Source organism: Bombina bombina, chromosome 3 (genome assembly GCF_027579735.1).
Source record: "Bombina bombina isolate aBomBom1 chromosome 3, aBomBom1.pri, whole genome shotgun sequence".
In the NCBI taxonomy this organism is placed as follows: Eukaryota; Metazoa; Chordata; class Amphibia; order Anura; family Bombinatoridae; genus Bombina; species Bombina bombina.
Window position 1 is genome coordinate 1,166,951,057 of NC_069501.1, and position 19,826 is coordinate 1,166,970,882.

Here is a 19,826-nt window from a genome sequence, read left to right on the forward strand (position 1 = left end):
TGAGATAGAACAGAAGCTGGAATAACTCCCATGCATGTTCATTTTTATTGAATTCCTCAGGGTGCCAGTTCTTTTTGCACACTATGCCCCTTCACAGAGAAAAAATATCCTGAAGCATATCAGTCTGACCCTGCCCAATGACAGTCCAGCGCCGAAATACCAGGCAATTCTTCTCTGAACAAGGGAAGCAACAACCCCAGACGATCGTTTCGGCCTTCTATGGGCCTCGTCAGTGAGGTGCAGTTGTATCTCTCTAAGGGCAAGTGTGCATGGAGTCCACGTCTGGTTTCCCCATTACTCTTAGGGTGACCCAAGAGAAATTTGCATAAAAATCGGTAGAGAGAGAACAGCACTCCATGAGATAGAACAGAAGCTGGAATAACTCCCATGCATGTTCATTTTTATTGAATTCCTCAGGGTGCCAGTTCTTTTTGCACACTATGCCCCTTCACAGAGAAAAAATATCCTGAAGCATATCAGTCTGACCCTGCCCAATGACAGTCCAGCGCCGAAATACCAGGCAATTCTTCTCTGAACAAGGGAAGCAACAACCCCAGACGATCGTTTCGGCCTTCTATGGGCCTCGTCAGTGAGGTGCAGTTGTATCTCTCTAAGGGCAAGTGTGCATGGAGTCCACGTCTGGTTTCCCCATTACTCTTAGGGTGACCCAAGAGAAATTTGCATAAAAATCGGTAGAGAGAGAACAGCACTCCATGAGATAGAACAGAAGCTGGAATAACTCCCATGCATGTTCATTTTTATTGAACTCCTCAGGGTGCCAGTTCTTTTTGCACACTATGCCCCTTCACAGAGAAAAAATATCCTGAAGCATATCAGTCTGACCCTGCCCAATGACAGTCCAGCACCGAAATACCAGGCAATTCTTCTCTGAACAAGGGAAGCAACAACCCCAGACGATCGTTTCGGCCTTCTATGGGCCTCGTCAGTGAGGTGCAGTTGTATCTCTCTAAGGGCAAGTGTGCATGGAGTCCACGTCTGGTTTCCCCATTACTCTTAGGGTGACCCAAGAGAAATTTGCATAAAAATCGGTAGAGAGAGAACAGCACTCCATGAGATAGAACAGAAGCTGGAATAACTCCCATGCATGTTCATTTTTATTGAATTCCTCAGGGTGCCAGTTCTTTTTGCACACTATGGCCCTTCACAGAGAAAAAAATATCCTGAAGCATATCAGTCTGACCCTGCCCAATGACAGTCCAGCGCCGAAATACCAGGCAATTCTTCTCTGAACAAGGGAAGCAACAACCCCAGACGATCGTTTCGGCCTTCTATGGGCCTCGTCAGTGAGGTGCAGTTGTATCTCTCTAAGGGCAAGTGTGCATGGAGTCCACGTCTGGTTTCCCCATTACTCTTAGGGTGACCCAAGAGAAATTTGCATAAAAATCGGTAGAGAGAGAACAGCACTCCATGAGATAGAACAGAAGCTGGAATAACTCCCATGCATGTTCATTTTTATTGAATTCCTCAGGGTGCCAGTTCTTTTTGCACACTATGCCCCTTCACAGAGAAAAAATATCCTGAAGCATATCAGTCTGACCCTGCCCAATGACAGTCCAGCGCCGAAATACCAGGCAATTCTTCTCTGAACAAGGGAAGCAACAACCCCAGACGATCGTTTCGGCCTTCTATGGGCCTCGTCAGTGAGGTGCAGTTGTATCTCTCTAAGGGCAAGTGTGCATGGAGTCCACGTCTGGTTTCCCCATTACTCTGGGGATCGTCTGGGGTTGTTGCTTCCCTTGTTCAGAGAAGAATTGCCTGGTATTTCGGCGCTGGACTGTCATTGGGCAGGGTCAGACTGATATGCTTCAGGATATTTTTTCTCTGTGAAGGGGCGTAGTGTGCAAAAAGAACTGGCACCCTGAGGAATTCAATAAAAATGAACATGCATGGAAGTCATTCCAGCTTCTGTTCTATCTCATGGAGTGCTGTTCTCTCTCTTTGACTTTTAATGCAAATTATTCTTGGGTCACCCTAAGAGTAATGGGGAAACCAGACGTGGACTCCATGCACACTTGCCCTTAGAGAGATACAACTGCACCTCACTGACGAGGCCCATAAGAGGCCGAAACGATCGTCTGGGGTTGTTGCTTCCCTTGTTCAGAGAAGAATTGCCTGGTATTTCGGCGCTGGACTGTCATTGGGCAGGGTCAGACTGATATGCTTCAGGATATTTTTTCTCTGTGAAGGGGCGTAGTGTGCAAAAAGAACTGGCACCCTGAGGAATTCAATAAAAATGAACATGCATGGAAGTCATTCCAGCTTCTGTTCTATCTCATGGAGTGCTGTTCTCTCTCTTTGACTTTTTATGCAAATTATTCTTGGGTCACCCTAAGAGTAATGGGGAAACCAGACGTGGACTCCATGCACACTTGCCCTTAGAGAGATACAACTGCACCTCACTGACGAGGCCCATAAGAGGCCGAAACGATCGTCTGGGGTTGTTGCTTCCCTTGTTCAGAGAAGAATTGCCTGGTATTTCGGCGCTGGACTGTCATTGGGCAGGGTCAGACTGATATGCTTCAGGATATTTTTTCTCTGTGAAGGGGCGTAGTGTGCAAAAAGAACTGGCACCCTGAGGAATTCAATAAAAATGAACATGCATGGAAGTCATTCCAGCTTCTGTTCTATCTCATGGAGTGCTGTTCTCTCTCTTTGACTTTTTATGCAAATTATTCTTGGGTCACCCTAAGAGTAATGGGGAAACCAGACGTGGACTCCATGCACACTTGCCCTTAGAGAGATACAACTGCACCTCACTGACGAGGCCCATAAGAGGCCGAAACGATTGTCTGGGGTTGTTGCTTCCCTTGTTCAGAGAAGAATTGCCTGGTATTTCGGCGCTGGACTGTCATTGGGCAGGGTCAGACTGATATGCTTCAGGATATTTTTTCTCTGTGAAGGGGCGTAGTGTGCAAAAAGAACTGGCACCCTGAGGAATTCAATAAAAATGAACATGCATGGAAGTCATTCCAGCTTCTGTTCTATCTCATGGAGTGCTGTTCTCTCTCTTTGACTTTTTATGCAAATTATTCTTGGGTCACCCTAAGAGTAATGGGGAAACCAGACGTGGACTCCATGCACACTTGCCCTTAGAGAGATACAACTGCACCTCACTGACGAGGCCCATAAGAGGCCGAAACGATCGTCTGGGGTTGTTGCTTCCCTTGTTCAGAGAAGAATTGCCTGGTATTTCGGCGCTGGACTGTCATTGGGCAGGGTCAGACTGATATGCTTCAGGATATTTTTTCTCTGTGAAGGGGCGTAGTGTGCAAAAAGAACTGGCACCCTGAGGAATTCAATAAAAATGAACATGCATGGAAGTCATTCCAGCTTCTGTTCTATCTCATGGAGTGCTGTTCTCTCTCTTTGACTTTTTATTAAACAAGATCTTACACTACTATCACAGGAAGTTAGACAATTCGCCAATAGAATCAATGAAGTCGAACAAAGGGTGTCAGACCTCGAAGACCTCTCTACACTCCATAGCTCCAACTTAGAAGCCACTAACTCGGCTATCTCTACAATGCAGGCTAAACTCGAAGACCTCGAGAATCGTTCCCGTAGGAACAATCTACGGGTAATCGGGGTCCCAGAGGATAAAACCTATGAGGACTTAAATGCTTTTATCTCAGTACTATTACCCCAACTACTTAAAATCCCATCTAATTATCCCCAGATTATAGTGGAAAGAGCACATAGGCTAGGGAAACCCTGGGTAGATAATAAAGAGAACCACAGACCCAGACCTGTAATTGTAAAACTCTTAAATTTTCAAGATAAAGTTACATTGATGCAATTTTTTCAGAAAAACCAGCCCATTACACTAGGGGGTTCTAAAATCCTCCTCTTTCAGGATTTCTCAGCTGACACAACATCTAGGAGGAAGGCGTTAGCCCCAATCTGTACCAAACTAATCCAACAGGGGCATCAAGCTACCATTATCTACCCTGCAAAATTGAAAATCACAGATGGTGAAAATGTCCGTATTTTTAGCAATACTCAGGAGGTAGAACAATTTTTGAAAGATTCAAATATTTTAGGTACACAGCTGTCAGGCCGAAAATAGGCCACTAATATGTTGTTGTTTTTTTCTTGGTTCTTACTTATTGTGAGTATGGATTATGCTGGCTCAGGAGTTTTTAGGTTGAATGTTTTCCTTCGCCTCCCCCCTCTTTTTCTGTTTCCCCTTTTTTTTTTTTTTCTTCCCCTCCTCTTTACCCACCCCCCCTATTATCTAATTCCAGACATGGGGTTTAGTCCCAGATGGCAAATTTTAAAGTAATTTCCTGGAATGTGGGTGGGATCTCCACCCCCATTAAAAGGAAAACTATTCTCACACATTTGAGAAAACTGGGAACCGACATAGCATTTTTACAAGAAACACATCTGACCCCAGAAGAGTCCTTGAAACTCAGGTCTTCTTGGGTGAAAGAAATCTTTTTTTCCCCGGGTGTGGGAAGGAGGAGAGGGGTGGTCATTCTGATAGGGAAAATAATTAATATAGAGGTTATTCACAGGGAAACAGACCAGGAGGGAAGATTTGTGCTAATAAAAGTTAAAATTTGCAAAACAATATTCCCCCTATGCAACATTTATGCACCCAATAAGCTGGATTCAGATTTTTGGTCTATGATACAGGCTAAAATTCTCTCTGTGTATGAGGGCCACCTGGTCCTCGGTGGAGAGTTTAACATGTCCCCACACTGTCCACTGGACAGACTCAGGCAGAATATTAAACCATTTAAACATAAAAGGGACAACCTAAAAGCTAAGCTTATTAAATCAATTATGCAAAATCTTGCAATTAAGGATGTGTGGAGACTCCAGAATCCAGATGTCAGGGATTTTACCTGTTTATCCAGGGCCCACAAAACGCTCTCTAGAATCGATTTATTTCTTATGAATGAAAGATTAAGCCTGTCAGAAGTAAAGGCAGGGATACTACCCATTTTTTTGTCAGACCACGGTCCCATCTACCTGGAGTTTTAATTGAACTATTCTAAAATTAGACCAATATGCTTTATTTTTTCCTCATTTCTTGCGACCGATTTGAAATTAAAAAATTGGCTTAAACTCAAATTCTCTGATTATGTTCAACATAACCTAGATTATATAGGTTCTCCTATGCTGTTCTGGGAAGCTGCAAAGACAGTACTTAGGGGCGAAATTATTGCCTTCAGTGCTGCAAGATTTAGGAAAACAAGACTAAGAGAGAAAGAAATTACTAATTCAGTAATCAATTCCTATAACTCCTACTTATTGGAAAAATCGCCTACAAACTGGGCAAAATATATCAGGGCTAAAAATTCTAGAGATACATTTGCGGTTTTTCAGGAAACACAGAGGCCTAGATTTGGAGTTTTGTCGGTAAAGACCCGCGTAGCTAACGCCGGCTTTTTTCTGGCCGCACCATAAAAATAACTCTGGTATTGAGAGTCCACATAAAGGCTGCGTTAGGCTCCAAAAAAGGAGCGTACAGCATATTTAACGCAGCTTCAACTCTCGATACCAGAGTTGCTTACGCAAGCGGCCAGCCTCAAAAACGTGCTCGTGCACGATTCTCCCATAGAAAACAATGGGGCTGTTTGAGCTGAAAAAAAACCTAACACCTGCAAAAAAGCCACGTTCAGCTCCTAACGCAGCCCCATTGTTTGCTATGCGGAAACACTTCCTACGTCTGCACCTAACACTCTAACATGTACCCCGAGTCTAAACACCCCTAACTTTACACTTATTAACCCCTAATCTGCCGCCCCCGCTATCGCTGACCCCTGCATATTATTATTAACCCCTAATCTGCCGCTCCGTAAACCGCCGCTACTTACATTATCCCTATGTACCCCTAATCTGCTGCCCTAACATCGCCGACCCCTATATTATATTTATTAACCCCTAATCTGCCCCCCACAACGTCGCCTCCACCGACCTACACTTATTAACCCCTAATCTGCCGACCGGACCTGAGCGCTACTATAATAAAGTTATTAACCCCTAATCCGCCTCACTAACCCTATAATAAATAGTATTAACCCCTAATCTGCCCTCCCTAACATCGCCGACACCTAACTTCAATTATTAACCCCTAATCTGCCGACTGGAGCTCACCGCTATTCTAATAAATGTATTAACCCCTAAAGCTAAGTCTAACCCTAACACTAACACCCCCCTAAATTAAATATAATTTAAATCTAACGAAATTAATTAACTCTTATTAAATAAATTATTCCTATTTAAAGCTAAATACTTACCTGTAAAATAAATCCTAATATAGCTACAATATAAATTATAATTATATTATAGCTATTTTAGGATTTTTTATTTATTTATTTCCCGACGCCTACTAGCCGAATGACGGTTCCTTTAAGGCTGTTCCGATCAGCCAATAGAATGCGAGCTCAATCTGATTGGCTGATTGGATCAGCCAATCGGATTGAACTTGATTCTGATTGGCTGATTCCATCAGCCAATCAGAATATTCCTACCTTAATGCCGATTGGCTGATAGAATCCTATCAGCCAATCGGAATTCGAGGGACGCCATCTTGGATGACGTCCCTTAAAGGAACCGTCATTCGGCTAGTAGGCGTCGGGAGAAGAGGATGTTCCGCGTCGGATGGAAGATGATGGCTCCCGAAGAAAGAAGATTGAAGATGCCGTTGATAGAAGACTTCATCCGGATCATGGACCTCTTCAGCTCCCGCTTGGATGAAGACTTCATCCGGATCATGGACCTCTTCAGCTCCCGCTTGGATGAAGACTTCAGCCGGATCATGGACCTCTTCAGCCCCCCGCTTGGGCTTGGATCAGGACATCGGAGGAGCTCTTCAGGACGGATCGGTGAACCTGGTATGGTGAAGATAAGGTAGGAAGATCTTCAGGGGCTTAGTGTTAGGTTTATTTAAGGGGGGTTTGGGTTAGATTAGGGGTATGTGGGTGGTGGGTTGTAATGTTGGGGGGGGGGTATTGTATGTTTTTTTTTTACAGGCAAAAGAGCTGAATTCTTTGGGGCATGCCCTGCAAAGGGCCCTGTTCAGGGCTGGTAAGGTAAAAGAGCTTTGAACTTTAGTAATTTAGAATAGGGTAGGGCATTTTTTTATTTTGGGGGGCTTTGTTATTTTATTAGGGGGCTTAGAGTAGGTGTAATTAGTTTAAAATTGTTGTAATATTTTTCTTATGTTTGTAAATATTTTTTTATTTTTTTGTAACTTAGTTCTTTTTTATTTTTTGTACTTTAGCTAGTTTATTTAATTGTATTTATTTGTAGGAATTGTATTTAATTAATTTATTGATAGTGTAGTGTTAGGTTAATTGTAGGTAATTGTAGGTAGTTTATTTAATTAATTTATTGATAGTGTAGTGTTAGGTTTAATTGTAACTTAGGTTAGGATTTATTTTACAGGTAATTTTGTAATTATTTTAACTATTTTAGCTATTAAATAGTTCTTAACTATTTAATAGCTATTGTACCTGGTTAAAATAAATACAAAGTTACCTGTAAAATAAATATAAATCCTAAAATAGCTATAATATAATTATAATTTATATTGTAGCTATATTAGGATTTATTTTACAGGTAAGTATTTAGCTTTAAATAGGAATAATTTATTTATTTAATTTATGTTAGTGTTAGGGTTAGACTTAGCTTTAGGGGTTAATACATTTATTAGAATAGCGGTGAGCTCCGGTCGGCAGATTAGGGGTTAATAAGTGTAGGCAGGTGGAGGCGACGTTGTGGGGGGCAGATTAGGGGTTAATAAATATAATATAGGGGTCGGCGGTGTTAGGGGCAGCAGATTAGGGGTACATAAGGATAATGTAGGTGGCGGCGCTTTGCGGTCGGCAGATTAGGGGTTAATTATTGTAGGTAGCTGGCTGCGACGTTGTGGGGGGCAGATTAGGGGTTAATAAATATAATATAGGGGTCGGCGGTGTTAGGGGCAGCAGATTAGGGGTACATAAGGATAACGTAGGTGGCGGCGCTTTGCGGTCGGCAGATTAGGGGTTAATAAGTGTAGGTAGTTGGAGGCGACGTTGTGGGGGGCAGGTTAGGGGTTAATAAATATAATACAGGGGTCGGCGGTGTTAGGGGCAGCAGATTAGGGGTACATAAGTATAACGTAGGTGGCAGTCGGCAGATTAGGGGTTAAAAAAATGTAATTGAGTGGCGGCGATGTGGGGGGACCTCGGTTTAGGGGTACATAGGTAGTTTATGGGTGTTAGTGTACTTTAGAGCACAGTAGTTAAGAGCTTTCTGGGCTAACGCCGGTTTATAAAGCTCTTAACTACTGACTTTTTTCCTGCGGCTGGAGTTTTGTCGTTAGATTTCTAACGCTCACTTCAGACACGACTCTAAATACCGGAGTTAGAAAGATCCCATTGAAAAGATAGGATACGCAAATGACGTAAGGGGATCTGCGGTATGGAAAAGTCGCGGCTGAAAAGTGAGCGTTAGACCCTATTTTGAGTGACTCCAAATACCGGAGTTAGCCTAAAACCAGCATTAGGAGCCTCTAACGCTGGTTTTCACGGCTAACGCCAAACTCCAAATCTAGGCCAGAGAGACTAAAAACTTCAAGCCAGAATCTACAGATTTGGAAACAAGTCTGGTAGACTTCTGGCTAATCTGGTCAAGAGGGAGAAAAAGTAATCTTTTATTGAGAATATCCAACAGGAAGGTATTACTCTTGATAAACCTGAAGAGATTGCGGAGGTGCTTACCAGATATTATCAGGATCTTTATTCCCGTAGGAGCTCAAATTTAGCTCAAGCAACACAATTTTGGAGCGAAATCGCCTGCCCTAAATTTTCAGCTGATATGGCTGATACTCTCAACGCTCCAATTTTGGAATTGGAAATTGTAAAGGCCATTGCGGATCTTGCTTCAAACAAAGCACCAGGACCAGACGGCTTGCCGAATGAGTTCTACAAAATTATGAGCACTGAAATTGTTCCTTATCTCAATAATCTATATAACAGTATGTATGTTAAGGGTGACCCAGTAGCTACTTCTTTCTCTGCCTCTAAAACTATCTTAATCCTCAAGGGCGGGAAAGACCCCTCCCTTAAGGAATCATATAGGCCCATAGCCCTTCTAAATGAAGACTACAAAATTCTCTGTTCTATCATTGCTAAGCGGCTTCAGTCATCACTTGCTAACATCATTCATCCAGATCAAGCTGGGTTTTTATACAAACAAAACTCTTCAGCAAAAATCAGAGAAGCATTAGTTATCACGGAATATTCTAGAACCTTGGAGGCTTCGGGGAGCCGGGGGGATGAGGGTGCCCCTGACCTAGCCATTGTCTCACTTGATGCAGAGAAAGCATTTGACTCAATCCATCATGACCATCTTCTTACTTCATTGTCCAATTTTGGCTTTAAGGGTGTGTTCCTCCACTTTATCACTAATTTGTATAAAGAACCATATACAAAACTGATTGTCAATAACTGTGTGTCCCCACAGATAACTCTAGGGAGGGGAACTAGACAGGAAAGCCCTCTGTCCCCCCTGCTTTTCGACGTCTCAATTGAATCCTTGGCAATTATGGTTAGACACCAAATATCAGGAATTAAAGTGGGCAATCAGGTGATGAAGATTGCTCTCTATGCTGACGATTTATTGCTATATTTATCAGATACCCAAACCAGTATACCTAAACTTCTGGATATTGCTGCTCGCTTCGGGTCTTTCTCAGGTTATAAGATCAACGAAGCAAAATCAGAACTGTTATGGCTTAGACAAAACAATAACTCCCCCCTAACATCCCCTTCAGCTTGGCCAAAGAATCTCTCAAATACTTAGGAATCATGATTCCCTCCACTCCAGGGGACCTGTATCATCTCAACATTCTCCCAATTCTAGTAAGTATCAGGGAGAAACTTAAAAGCTGGCAGTCTATGCCATTATCCATCTCCGGTCGGATAGTCTTATTTAAAATGGTTCTGCTCCCAAAGCTTCTATATGTATTACAGAACACCCCACTAATCCTTTTAGAGAGGGATGTCCGGTCCCTTAACAGTGCAGTTAGCAAATTCTTATGGCAGGAAAAAGGACCTAGGATATCCCTAAACAAACTCTCACTTCCAAAAGAGTATGGTGGTCTTGCACTACCAGATATTCACTCATACAATTATGCTTTCCTTGCTCGAGTGGTAGCAGATTGGATTTATCACAGTGACTATGTGGTCAATAACTCACTAGAGGAAAATATCTGTAACCCTTATCTTCCCCTAGCACTAATTCACTGTCCACCTAAAGAGCTTCCAGGAGAAATTAAAAAACTTAAAACTTTCTCCAACCCGCTGAAGGCCTGGTGGAAAGTGGCTAATCTTCTATCTTTAAACTGTAAAATTTCTCAGCATCTTCCATTATTGGGCAACCCAAAATTTCCTGTAGGCCTAAGTTCAATAATATTTAAGAGATGGCACAACCTAGGTGTCATATTCCTGTAGCTTTAAGAACTAAGACCAACCCACTCCTTCACCTCCCTTTAAAGGTGTGTTCAGTACACCTGTGCTTTGCTTGATAATTGAAGTTTGTAGTTCCCACTCTGCTTCAAGCTCTAAAGCTAAAATCTACAGATCCTGCTTTTGTACCTGTTAAAGGAAATCCTTGATGTCATTTCTCCAGCTTCTAAACCTAAGAAGCATTTCCTGCTGCTTTACACTTCAAGGAACAGTCTTTGGCAGCAACTCTTGCAAGTCTGTGTTAACTCTGCAGTCTGATTTTCCAGCCAGCTCCATTACTGAGTGTTTACCTCTACCAGGAAATAAGAACATCTTCCCTGCTGTGATCCATTTTGACTCAGTGCCAACTTCGCTCTCTGCAGTTCTAAACTCACTCGCAAGTATCATTAATTTTATATACAATTGTCTCTAGCTGTATATATTCTTATCCAAAGTTCTGATGACATACAAACTGTTAAAGTGCTCACAACTGGTTAAATCTGGCTCTCTCCTTCTCTCTGCATCACACACTCTGCCTGCTGTAACCTGATACCTCTTGATATATGGACACTGCAGACTGCAAATCAGTTTCTCATTTCTAAGCTTAACTATAAAGAGACTTTGCTATAAAATTCTGCTTTTCTCAGACAATACCAATAAGCTGCTTGTTTGCTGCCTTCTATCTTTAAAGAACACAACTCTTTACAACTGTGTAAAATATACAAAGGCTTCATTTCATCTGTTTTATTCACTTTATTTTGATTTTGTAAAGTGTTATAAAAAGAACTTGTACTAAGTAAACCAGCTATCTCCCTTGGTAATAACCTTTTGTATAAGCCTGTTTTACTTAAGGTTCTCTGGGAATAGCCACATTATACAAGCATATAACACTAGGTCTGAACAGGGTGGTACATCTCATCGACCTAGAGAGAAAATGCATTAAAACTTTTGAGGAACTAAAAAAAGAGTTTAAAATTAATAACAAGGAATTTTATGCATACTTGCAAAGTAGGCACTTCTCCTTGGAGCTAATGAAAGAGGTAGGCTGGAGCTGGACCCTGGGTAAACTGGATAACTGGCTTATACTGTTCAAAAATGGACATAGATCAATTTCTTTATGCTATCAGCTGATTAAACTTAGCAAAGGCGAATTGGAGATAGAGAAAATTATTTCAATGTGGAATGGGATAATACCTCAGTCCAATATTGACACCAAATTTGTCCTATCATCAATTCAGAAAGTTGCTCAAACCACTTTATCAGCCACCTGGCGGGAGATGCATGTCAAACTCATACATAATTCCTATTTCACTCCCGAAAAGGGTTATAAAATTCGTAATCTTAGCTTCAATAAATGTCCAAAATGCCTACTCCCTGCAGCGGATTTAATGCATATGATATGGGACTGCCCTAAATTAAGACATCTTTGGTGGAAGCTAGAGTTTTGGCTTAGTAAAACTCTTAAAAACATAATTTATGCTTACCTGATAAATGTATTTCTCTTGTAGTGTATCCAGTCCACGGATCATCCATTACTTATGGAATATATTCTCCTTCCCAACAGGAAGTTGCAAGAGTCCACCCACAGCAAAGCTGCTATATAGCTCCTCCCCTAACTGCCATACTCAGTCATTCGACCAAAAACATGCAGAGAAAGGAAAAACCATAGGGTGCAGTGGTGACTGTAGTTCAAATGAAAAAATTACCTGCCTTAAAGTGACAGGGCGGGCCGTGGACTGGATACACTACAAGAGAAATAAATTTATCAGGTAAGCATAAATTATGTTTTCTCTTGTTAAGTGTATCCAGTCCACGGATCATCCATTACTTATGGAATACCAATACCAAAGCTAAAGTACACGGATGATGGGAGGGACAAGGCAGGTACTTAAACGGAAGTTACCACTGCCTGTAAGAAACCCTTTCTCCCAAAAATAGCCTCCGAAGAAGCAAGGTATCAAATTTGTTAAATTTGAAAAAGTATGAAGCGCAGACCAAGACTCCGTCTTGTAAATCTGTTCAACAGAAGCCACATTTAAAAAAAAAAAAAAAAAAAAAAAAAAAGGCCCACGTGAAAACCACAGCTCTAGTAGAATGAGCTGTAATCCCTTCAGGAGGCTGCTGTCCAGCAGTCTCATAAGCTAAATGAATTATGCTTTTTAACCAAAAAGACAGAGAGGCTGCTGAAGTCTTTTGACCTCTCCTCTGTCCAGAATAGGCAACAAACAAGGTGAACGTTTGATGAAAACTGTAGTAGCTTGTAAGTAAAACTTTAAAGCCCAAACCACGTCCAATATTGTGTAATAGACGTTCCTTCTTTGAGGAAGGATTAGGATACAAGCATGGAACAACTATCTCTTGAGTGATGTTCTTGTTAGATACCACCTTAGGAAAAAACCCAGGTTGGTACGCAGGACTACCTTATCCGTACGAAGGACCAGATAAGGAGAATCACATTGTAACACAGATAACTTGGAGACTCTACGAGTCAAGGAAATAGCTACCCAAAAGGAACTTTCCAAGATAAAGATTGATATCTATGGAACACAAAAGGTTCAAACGGAACTTCTTGAAGAAACCTTAAGAACCAGGTTTAAGCTCCATGCTGGAGCAACAGTTTTAAACACAGGCTTGGATCTAACCAAAGCCTGACCAAATGCCTGAACGTCTAGAATACCTGCCAGACGCTTGTGCAAAAAAAACATAGACAGAGTAAAAATCTGTCCCTTTTAAGGAATTAGCTGACAACCCTTTTCTCCAAAACATCTTGGAGAAAAGATAATATCCTGAGAATCCAGACTTTACTCCATGAGTAACCCTTGGATTCATAACAATCAGATATTTACACCATATCTATGTTCAATTTTCCTAGAGACAGGCTTTCATGTCTGTATTAAGGTATCAATGACTGACTCGGAGAAGCCATGCTTTGATAACATCAAGCGTTCAGTCTCCAGGCAGTCCATCTCAGATTGATTCTATTTAGATGGTTGAAAGGACCCTGAGGTAGAGGGACCTGTCTCAGAAGCAGAGACCGTGATGGAAAGGATGACATGTCCACCAGATCTGCATACCAGGTCCTGCGTGGCTACGCAGGCGCTGACAAAAACACCAAAGCCCTCTCCTGCTTGGTCTTGACCTCCGGAGGAAATCCCACTCCCCAGAAGAAAAGTCTGACGACTTAGAAAAACCACCTCCCAGTTCTCAACACCTGGGATATGGATAGCTGATAGACAAGAGTGAGTCTCTGTCCAGTGAATTATTGTAAGACTTCTAACATCACTAGGGAACTTCTGTTCCCCCTTGATGGCTGATGTAAACCGTCGTGTATATTGTCCGACTGAATATGATGTACCTCAGAGTTGCTTAACTGAGGCCAAGTCTGAAGAGCATGGAATATCACTCCCAGTTCCAGAATATTTATTAGAAGGAGGGTCTCCTCCTAAGTCCACTATCCCTGAGCCTTCAGGGAGTTCCAGACTGCATCCCAACCTAAAAGGCTGGCATCTATTGTAACAATTGTCCCATCTGACCTGCGGAATGTCATACCCTTGGACAGATGGACCCGACATAGTCACCAGAGAATCTCTGGTCTCTTGGTCCAGGTTTAACAGGGGGACAAACCTGTGTAATCCCCGTTCCTCTGACTGAGCATGCATAGTTGCAGCGGTCTGAAATGTAGACGTGCAAACGGTACTATGTCCTTTGCCGCTACCATTAAGCCGATTTCATTCATGTACTGAGCCACAGAAGGGCGCGGATGGAATGAAAAACACGGCAGAAATTTAGAAACTTTGACAACCTGGACTCCGTCAGGTAAATTTTCATTTCTACAGAATCTATCAGAGTCCCTAAGAGGGAAACCCTTGAGATTGGGGATAGAGAACTCTTTCCTTGTTCACTTTCCACCCATGTGATCTCAGAAATGCCAGTACTACGTCCGTATGAGACTTGGCAATTTGGATGTTTGACGCCTGTATCAGGATGTCGTCTAAATAAGGGGCCACTTCTATGCCCCGCGGCCTAAGGACCGCCAAAGCGACCCCAGAACCTCCATAAAGATTCTTGGGGCTGTAGATATCCCAACGGAAAGAGCTACAAACTGGTAATGCCTGTCTAGAAAGGCAAACCTGAAAAACAATGGTGATCTTTATGCATCACAATGTGAGGATAAACATCCTTCAAATCCATTGTAGTCCTCTATTAACTCTCCTGGATCATAGTTAAGATGGTACGAATAGTTTCCATCTTAAAAGACGGAATTCTGAGGAATTTGTTTAAGATCTTTAGATCCAAAATAGGTCTGAAGGTTCCCTCTCCTTGGGAACCACAAACAGATTTGAGTAAAAACTCTGTCCCTATTCCTCTCTTGGAAATGGATGGATCTCGTACACAATGTAAGAATGCCTCCTTCTTTATCTGGTTTGCAGATAATTGGAAAGGCGAAATCTCCCCTTTTTTGGGGGGGAATCTTTGAAATCCAGAAGATATCTCTGGGATATAAATTCCAATGCCTAGGGATCCTGGGCATCTCTTGCCCACGCCTGGGCGAAGAATGAAAGTCTGCCCCCTATAGGATCCGTTACCGGATAGGGGTCCGTTCCTTCATGCTGCCTTAGAGGCAGCAGCAGGCTCCTTGGCCTGCTTATCTTTGTTCCAGGTCCGATTGTCTCCAGACCGCCTTGGACTGAGCAAAAATTCCCTCTTGTTTTGCCTTAGAGGAAGTGGATGCCACACCTGCCCTGAAGTTTTAAAAGGCACGAAAATTAGACCTTTCTTGGCCCTTGATTTGGACCTATCCTGAGGAAGGGCATGACCTTTTCCTCCAGTGATATAAGCAATAATCTCCTTCAAACCAGGCCCGAATAGGGTCTGCCCCTTGAAGGGAAGTTAAGTAGCTTATTTATTAAAGTCACGACAGCTGACCATGATATAAGCCATAGCGCTCTGCGTGCCAGTATAGTAAAAAACAGAATTCTTAGCCGTTAGTCTAGTCAAATGAACAAAGGCATCAGAAAACAAAGGAATTGGCTAGCATAAGCTTGTCAAATATATTCATCCAATGGAGTCGCTAACTGTAAAGCCTCATCAAGAGACTCAACCCAGAACGCCGCAGCAGCAGTGACAGAAGCAATGTATGCAAGGGGCTGCAGGATAAAAACCCTGTTGAATAAACATTTTTTATCCATTGGATCTAAAAAGCACAACTGTCCTCGCCAGAGGTAGTGGTACGCCTAGCTAGAGTAGAAACTCTTCTCTCCACCTTAGGAACTGTCTGCCAGAAGTCCCGTGTGGTCGTAACTATTAGAAAACATTCTTCTAAACGGCACACCTGGTCTATCCCATTCCTTATTAAAAAAAATTTAATAAACCTCTTTAGGTATTGGAAATACATCAGTACACATCGGCACTGCATATTATTTATCCAGTCTACACAATTTCTCTGGCCCTGCGATTGTACACATTCATTCAGAGCAGCCAAAGCCTCCCTGAGCAACAAGTGGAGGTTCTCAAGCATAAATTTTAAATGTAGAAAAATCAGAATCAGGTTAAATCATCTTCCCTGAGTCAAAAAAATCACCCACAGACTAAGCATATTGTGAGGTAGTATCATACATGGTTCTTAAAGCGTCTGTATGCTCTGTATCTACCCCCAGAGCTATCTGCTTTCCTTTAATTTCAGGTAGTCTGAATAATACTGCTGCCAGAGTATTATTCACCACCTTTGCCATGTCTTGTAAAATAAACGCTATGGACGCCCTTGATGTACTTGGCGCCATTTGAGCGCGAGTCCCTGAAGCGGGAGTCGAAGGGTCTGACATGTGGGGAGAGTTAGTCGGCATAACTTTCCCCTCGACAGAATCCCCTGGTAAAATAAACGCTATGGGTGCCCTTGATGTACTTGGCGCCATTTGAGCGTGAGTCCCTAAAGCGGGAGTCAAAAGGTCTGACACGTGGGGAGAGTTAGTCGGCATAACTACCCCCACGACAGAATCCTCTGGTGATAATGTTTTTAAAGACAAAAAATAATCTTTATTGTTTAACATGAAATCAGTACATCTGGTACACATTCTAAGATGGGGTTCCACCATGGCTTTAAACATAATGAACACAGAGCTTCCTCTATGTCAGACATGTTAGAACAGACTAATAATGAGACTAGTAAGCTTGGAAAACACTTTAAATCAAGTTAACAAGCAAATATATAAAACGTTACTGTGCCTTTAAGAGAAACAAATTTTGTCAAAATTTGAAAAACAGTGAAAAAAGGCAGTAAAACAAACGAAATTTTTACAGTACATGTAATAAGGTAACAGAGCATTGCACCCACTTGCAAATGGATGATTAACCCCTTAATGCAAAAAACAGATAAAAAAAATGACATAGACGTTTTTAAAAACAGACACAACAAACTGCCACAGCAGAGCTGTGGATTACCTTCCCTATAAACGATTTTGGAAGTCTTTTTAGCCCTTTAGAAATGTCCTGTAGTATTCATGGGACTGCTGAGGGAATCTGGATGATTCATTTTGTAATTTTAACTGCGCAAAAAAGCGCTAAATTAGGCCCTTCCCACTCATATTACAACAGTGGGAAGCTTCAGTTAACTGTTTCTATGCAAAATTTAAGCCAGCCATGTGGAAAAAACTTAGGCCCCAATAAGTTTTATCACCAAACATATGTTAAAAAAACGATTAAACATGCCAGCAAACGTTTTAAAACACATTTTTACAAGAGTATGTATCTCTATTAATAAGCCTGATACCAGTCGCTTTTACTGCATTTAAGGCTATACCAACATTACAGTGTTATCACCAATGTACGTTAAAAAACGATTAAACATGCCAGCAAACGTTTTAAAACACATTTTTATAAGAGTATGTATCTCTATTAATAAGCCTGATACCAGTCGCTATCGCTGCATTTAAGGCTTTACTTACATTACTTCGGTATCAGCAGTATTTTCTTAGTCAATTCCATTCCTAGAAAAATATTTTACTGCACATACCTTATCTGCAGGATAACCTGCACGCCATTCCCCCTCTGAAGTACCTCACTCCTCAGAATGTGTGAGAACAGCAAATGGATCTTAGTTACGTCTGCTAAGATCATAGAAAAACGCAGGCAGATTCTTCTTCCAAATACTGCCTGAGATAAACAGCACACTCCGGTGCCATTTAAAAATAACAAACTTTTGATTGAAGAATAAACTAAGTATAAAAAACCACAGACTCTCACGACCTCCTATCTATGTTGAGGCTTGCAAGAGAATGACTGAGTATGGCAGTTAGGGGAGGAGCTATATAGCAGCTTTGCTGTGGGTGGACTCTTGCAACTTCCTGTTGGGAAGGAGAATATATTCCATAAGTAATGGATGATCCGTGGACTGGATACACTTAACAAGAGAAATCTCTCTTTCGAGCCTAACAAAGTTACAGGCCATATTCGGCTTGAGGAATCCCAACCATCAACAATCAAATGAGAAAGTGATAACTCTATCCATATTGGCAACCAGATATCTTATTCTTAAAAAATGGAAATTGAGAGCAATCCCATCCATCCCAGAGATTAAGAATTGTTTGAAAAAACAATGTCTGTTAGAACAAAGATATACCAATTTAGATAATGACCTAGCTATCAGACAATTCTTTGGCAATTGGTCAGTGTTCATTAAGTCATTCCCCGATACCGAGATAAACGATCTGATATTTCCATTCAGAAACTCTGAATTAGTACTCTTAGGTGCTTGGTAATAACCAAGTAAGAGAGATACGAGCCAAGATGCTACTCAATTCACTGGTCCCCCCTCTCTCCCCCCCCCCCTTTTTTTTTATTTTTTTCTCTCCTTCTTTCCCTTTTCTGGATGAGCTGTTTATGTAAAGAAAAAAAAAAACTCCAGCAGTGTATGCTCTCCATTAAGGAGGCCATCTATGGGCAAAATGCTGTTTAATATATATAATGATGTAATGATGTCTGCTTTTTTTTCCTCTTTTTTTCTGTCATGCTATGCTATATGATATTTGGCCCTGCGTGGCGCAATATTTGCAACTTGAGTTTTCTGCATCCACTGTTGGGTATAAATAAAAGATTTAAAAAAAAAAAAAATTGTATGTTTTATCCGAATCATGAATCATGAATGAAAGTTTAGGGGTTTCCTATCTGCTTAACCCCTTTCATAGGGCAGAGGGCTACAGTGGAATGTATAGCAATCCTTTGCAGTCCTCTGGTTGTTCTCCACTGTAACTGGATTAAAATATAGCACAAGCAGAAGCTGATGGGTTTAATCAGCACACCAATGATAGCTTAAACAAAGGAGAAACCTCAAGACGCTTACCGTACCTCGATGCTCCGAGGATGAATTTAGCAGAGCAACAGATCTCAGATCCTGCTTCAACACCGGACCAGCCCAAGCGACAGACATGTCTGATACACAGGGGAACAGAAATAACCCAACCACAAGCCCCCAGGGAATGGAAAGAAAACAGGGGGGACTCACTCACCCCAACAAAGCTTGGGTGCCAACCCAATCTGCTCCTCCAAAATAAGGCACTCCCAAGGAGAACCCCCTGGGACCTGGAACAGAGAAAAGTGCAATAGATCCGTAGGAAGACCTGTCACAGCTCTCTTAGACAGTCTCTACATAGAGAGATCAAATTCCAACAGGTGGAACAGAGCCCACAGAGCAGCAGATGCTGCCCCTTACAGAGATAAGCCACCTGATCCAACCTCCTATACACAGGGCAGGACAAAGACCCTCCAGAGCGAGGAACCCCAGCTCATAAGGAAGACAAACTATCAATTTAAAAGAGAAGGGCACAGATAAGAACAGTGCACATGTCCACAAGACATGAAGCCATAGCATGATCAAAACACGGACCAAATGAAAAATCATCCAGACACCACTGTTGACCCAACAGAGAAAAAACTCCCCATGAAGAGGAGCACACTCCGTCTGAAGGACAAGTCAGGAGAACACTCCGTCCGAAGGACAAGTCAGGCCTTAAAGTTAATAATCAGTACCCGAAGGTAGATGTGAACTCTGGCCTTCCTGCTTGCAAGCCCAATGAGCTAGTCCCTATGTTGCAACATAGGGTCCCTGAAAAAACTGGGTTGTCCGAACCAGTCCACAGGATCATAAGTCTCCAGACATTCAAGAAGGATCCAAGACAAGAACCCTGGACCAGAGACCCAGAATCGTCCTAGAACAAACGGCACCCCCAGGGAACACAAGATACCCCGTCTGAAGCAATCAGACCTCACAGGGGATGAGAACCGGGAAACCCGGAGAACGTGTACAGGACGTGTACTCGTAATTTCCAGCCCAAAGGGGAGAGAACACCCTAGCTGGAGGTCAAAACC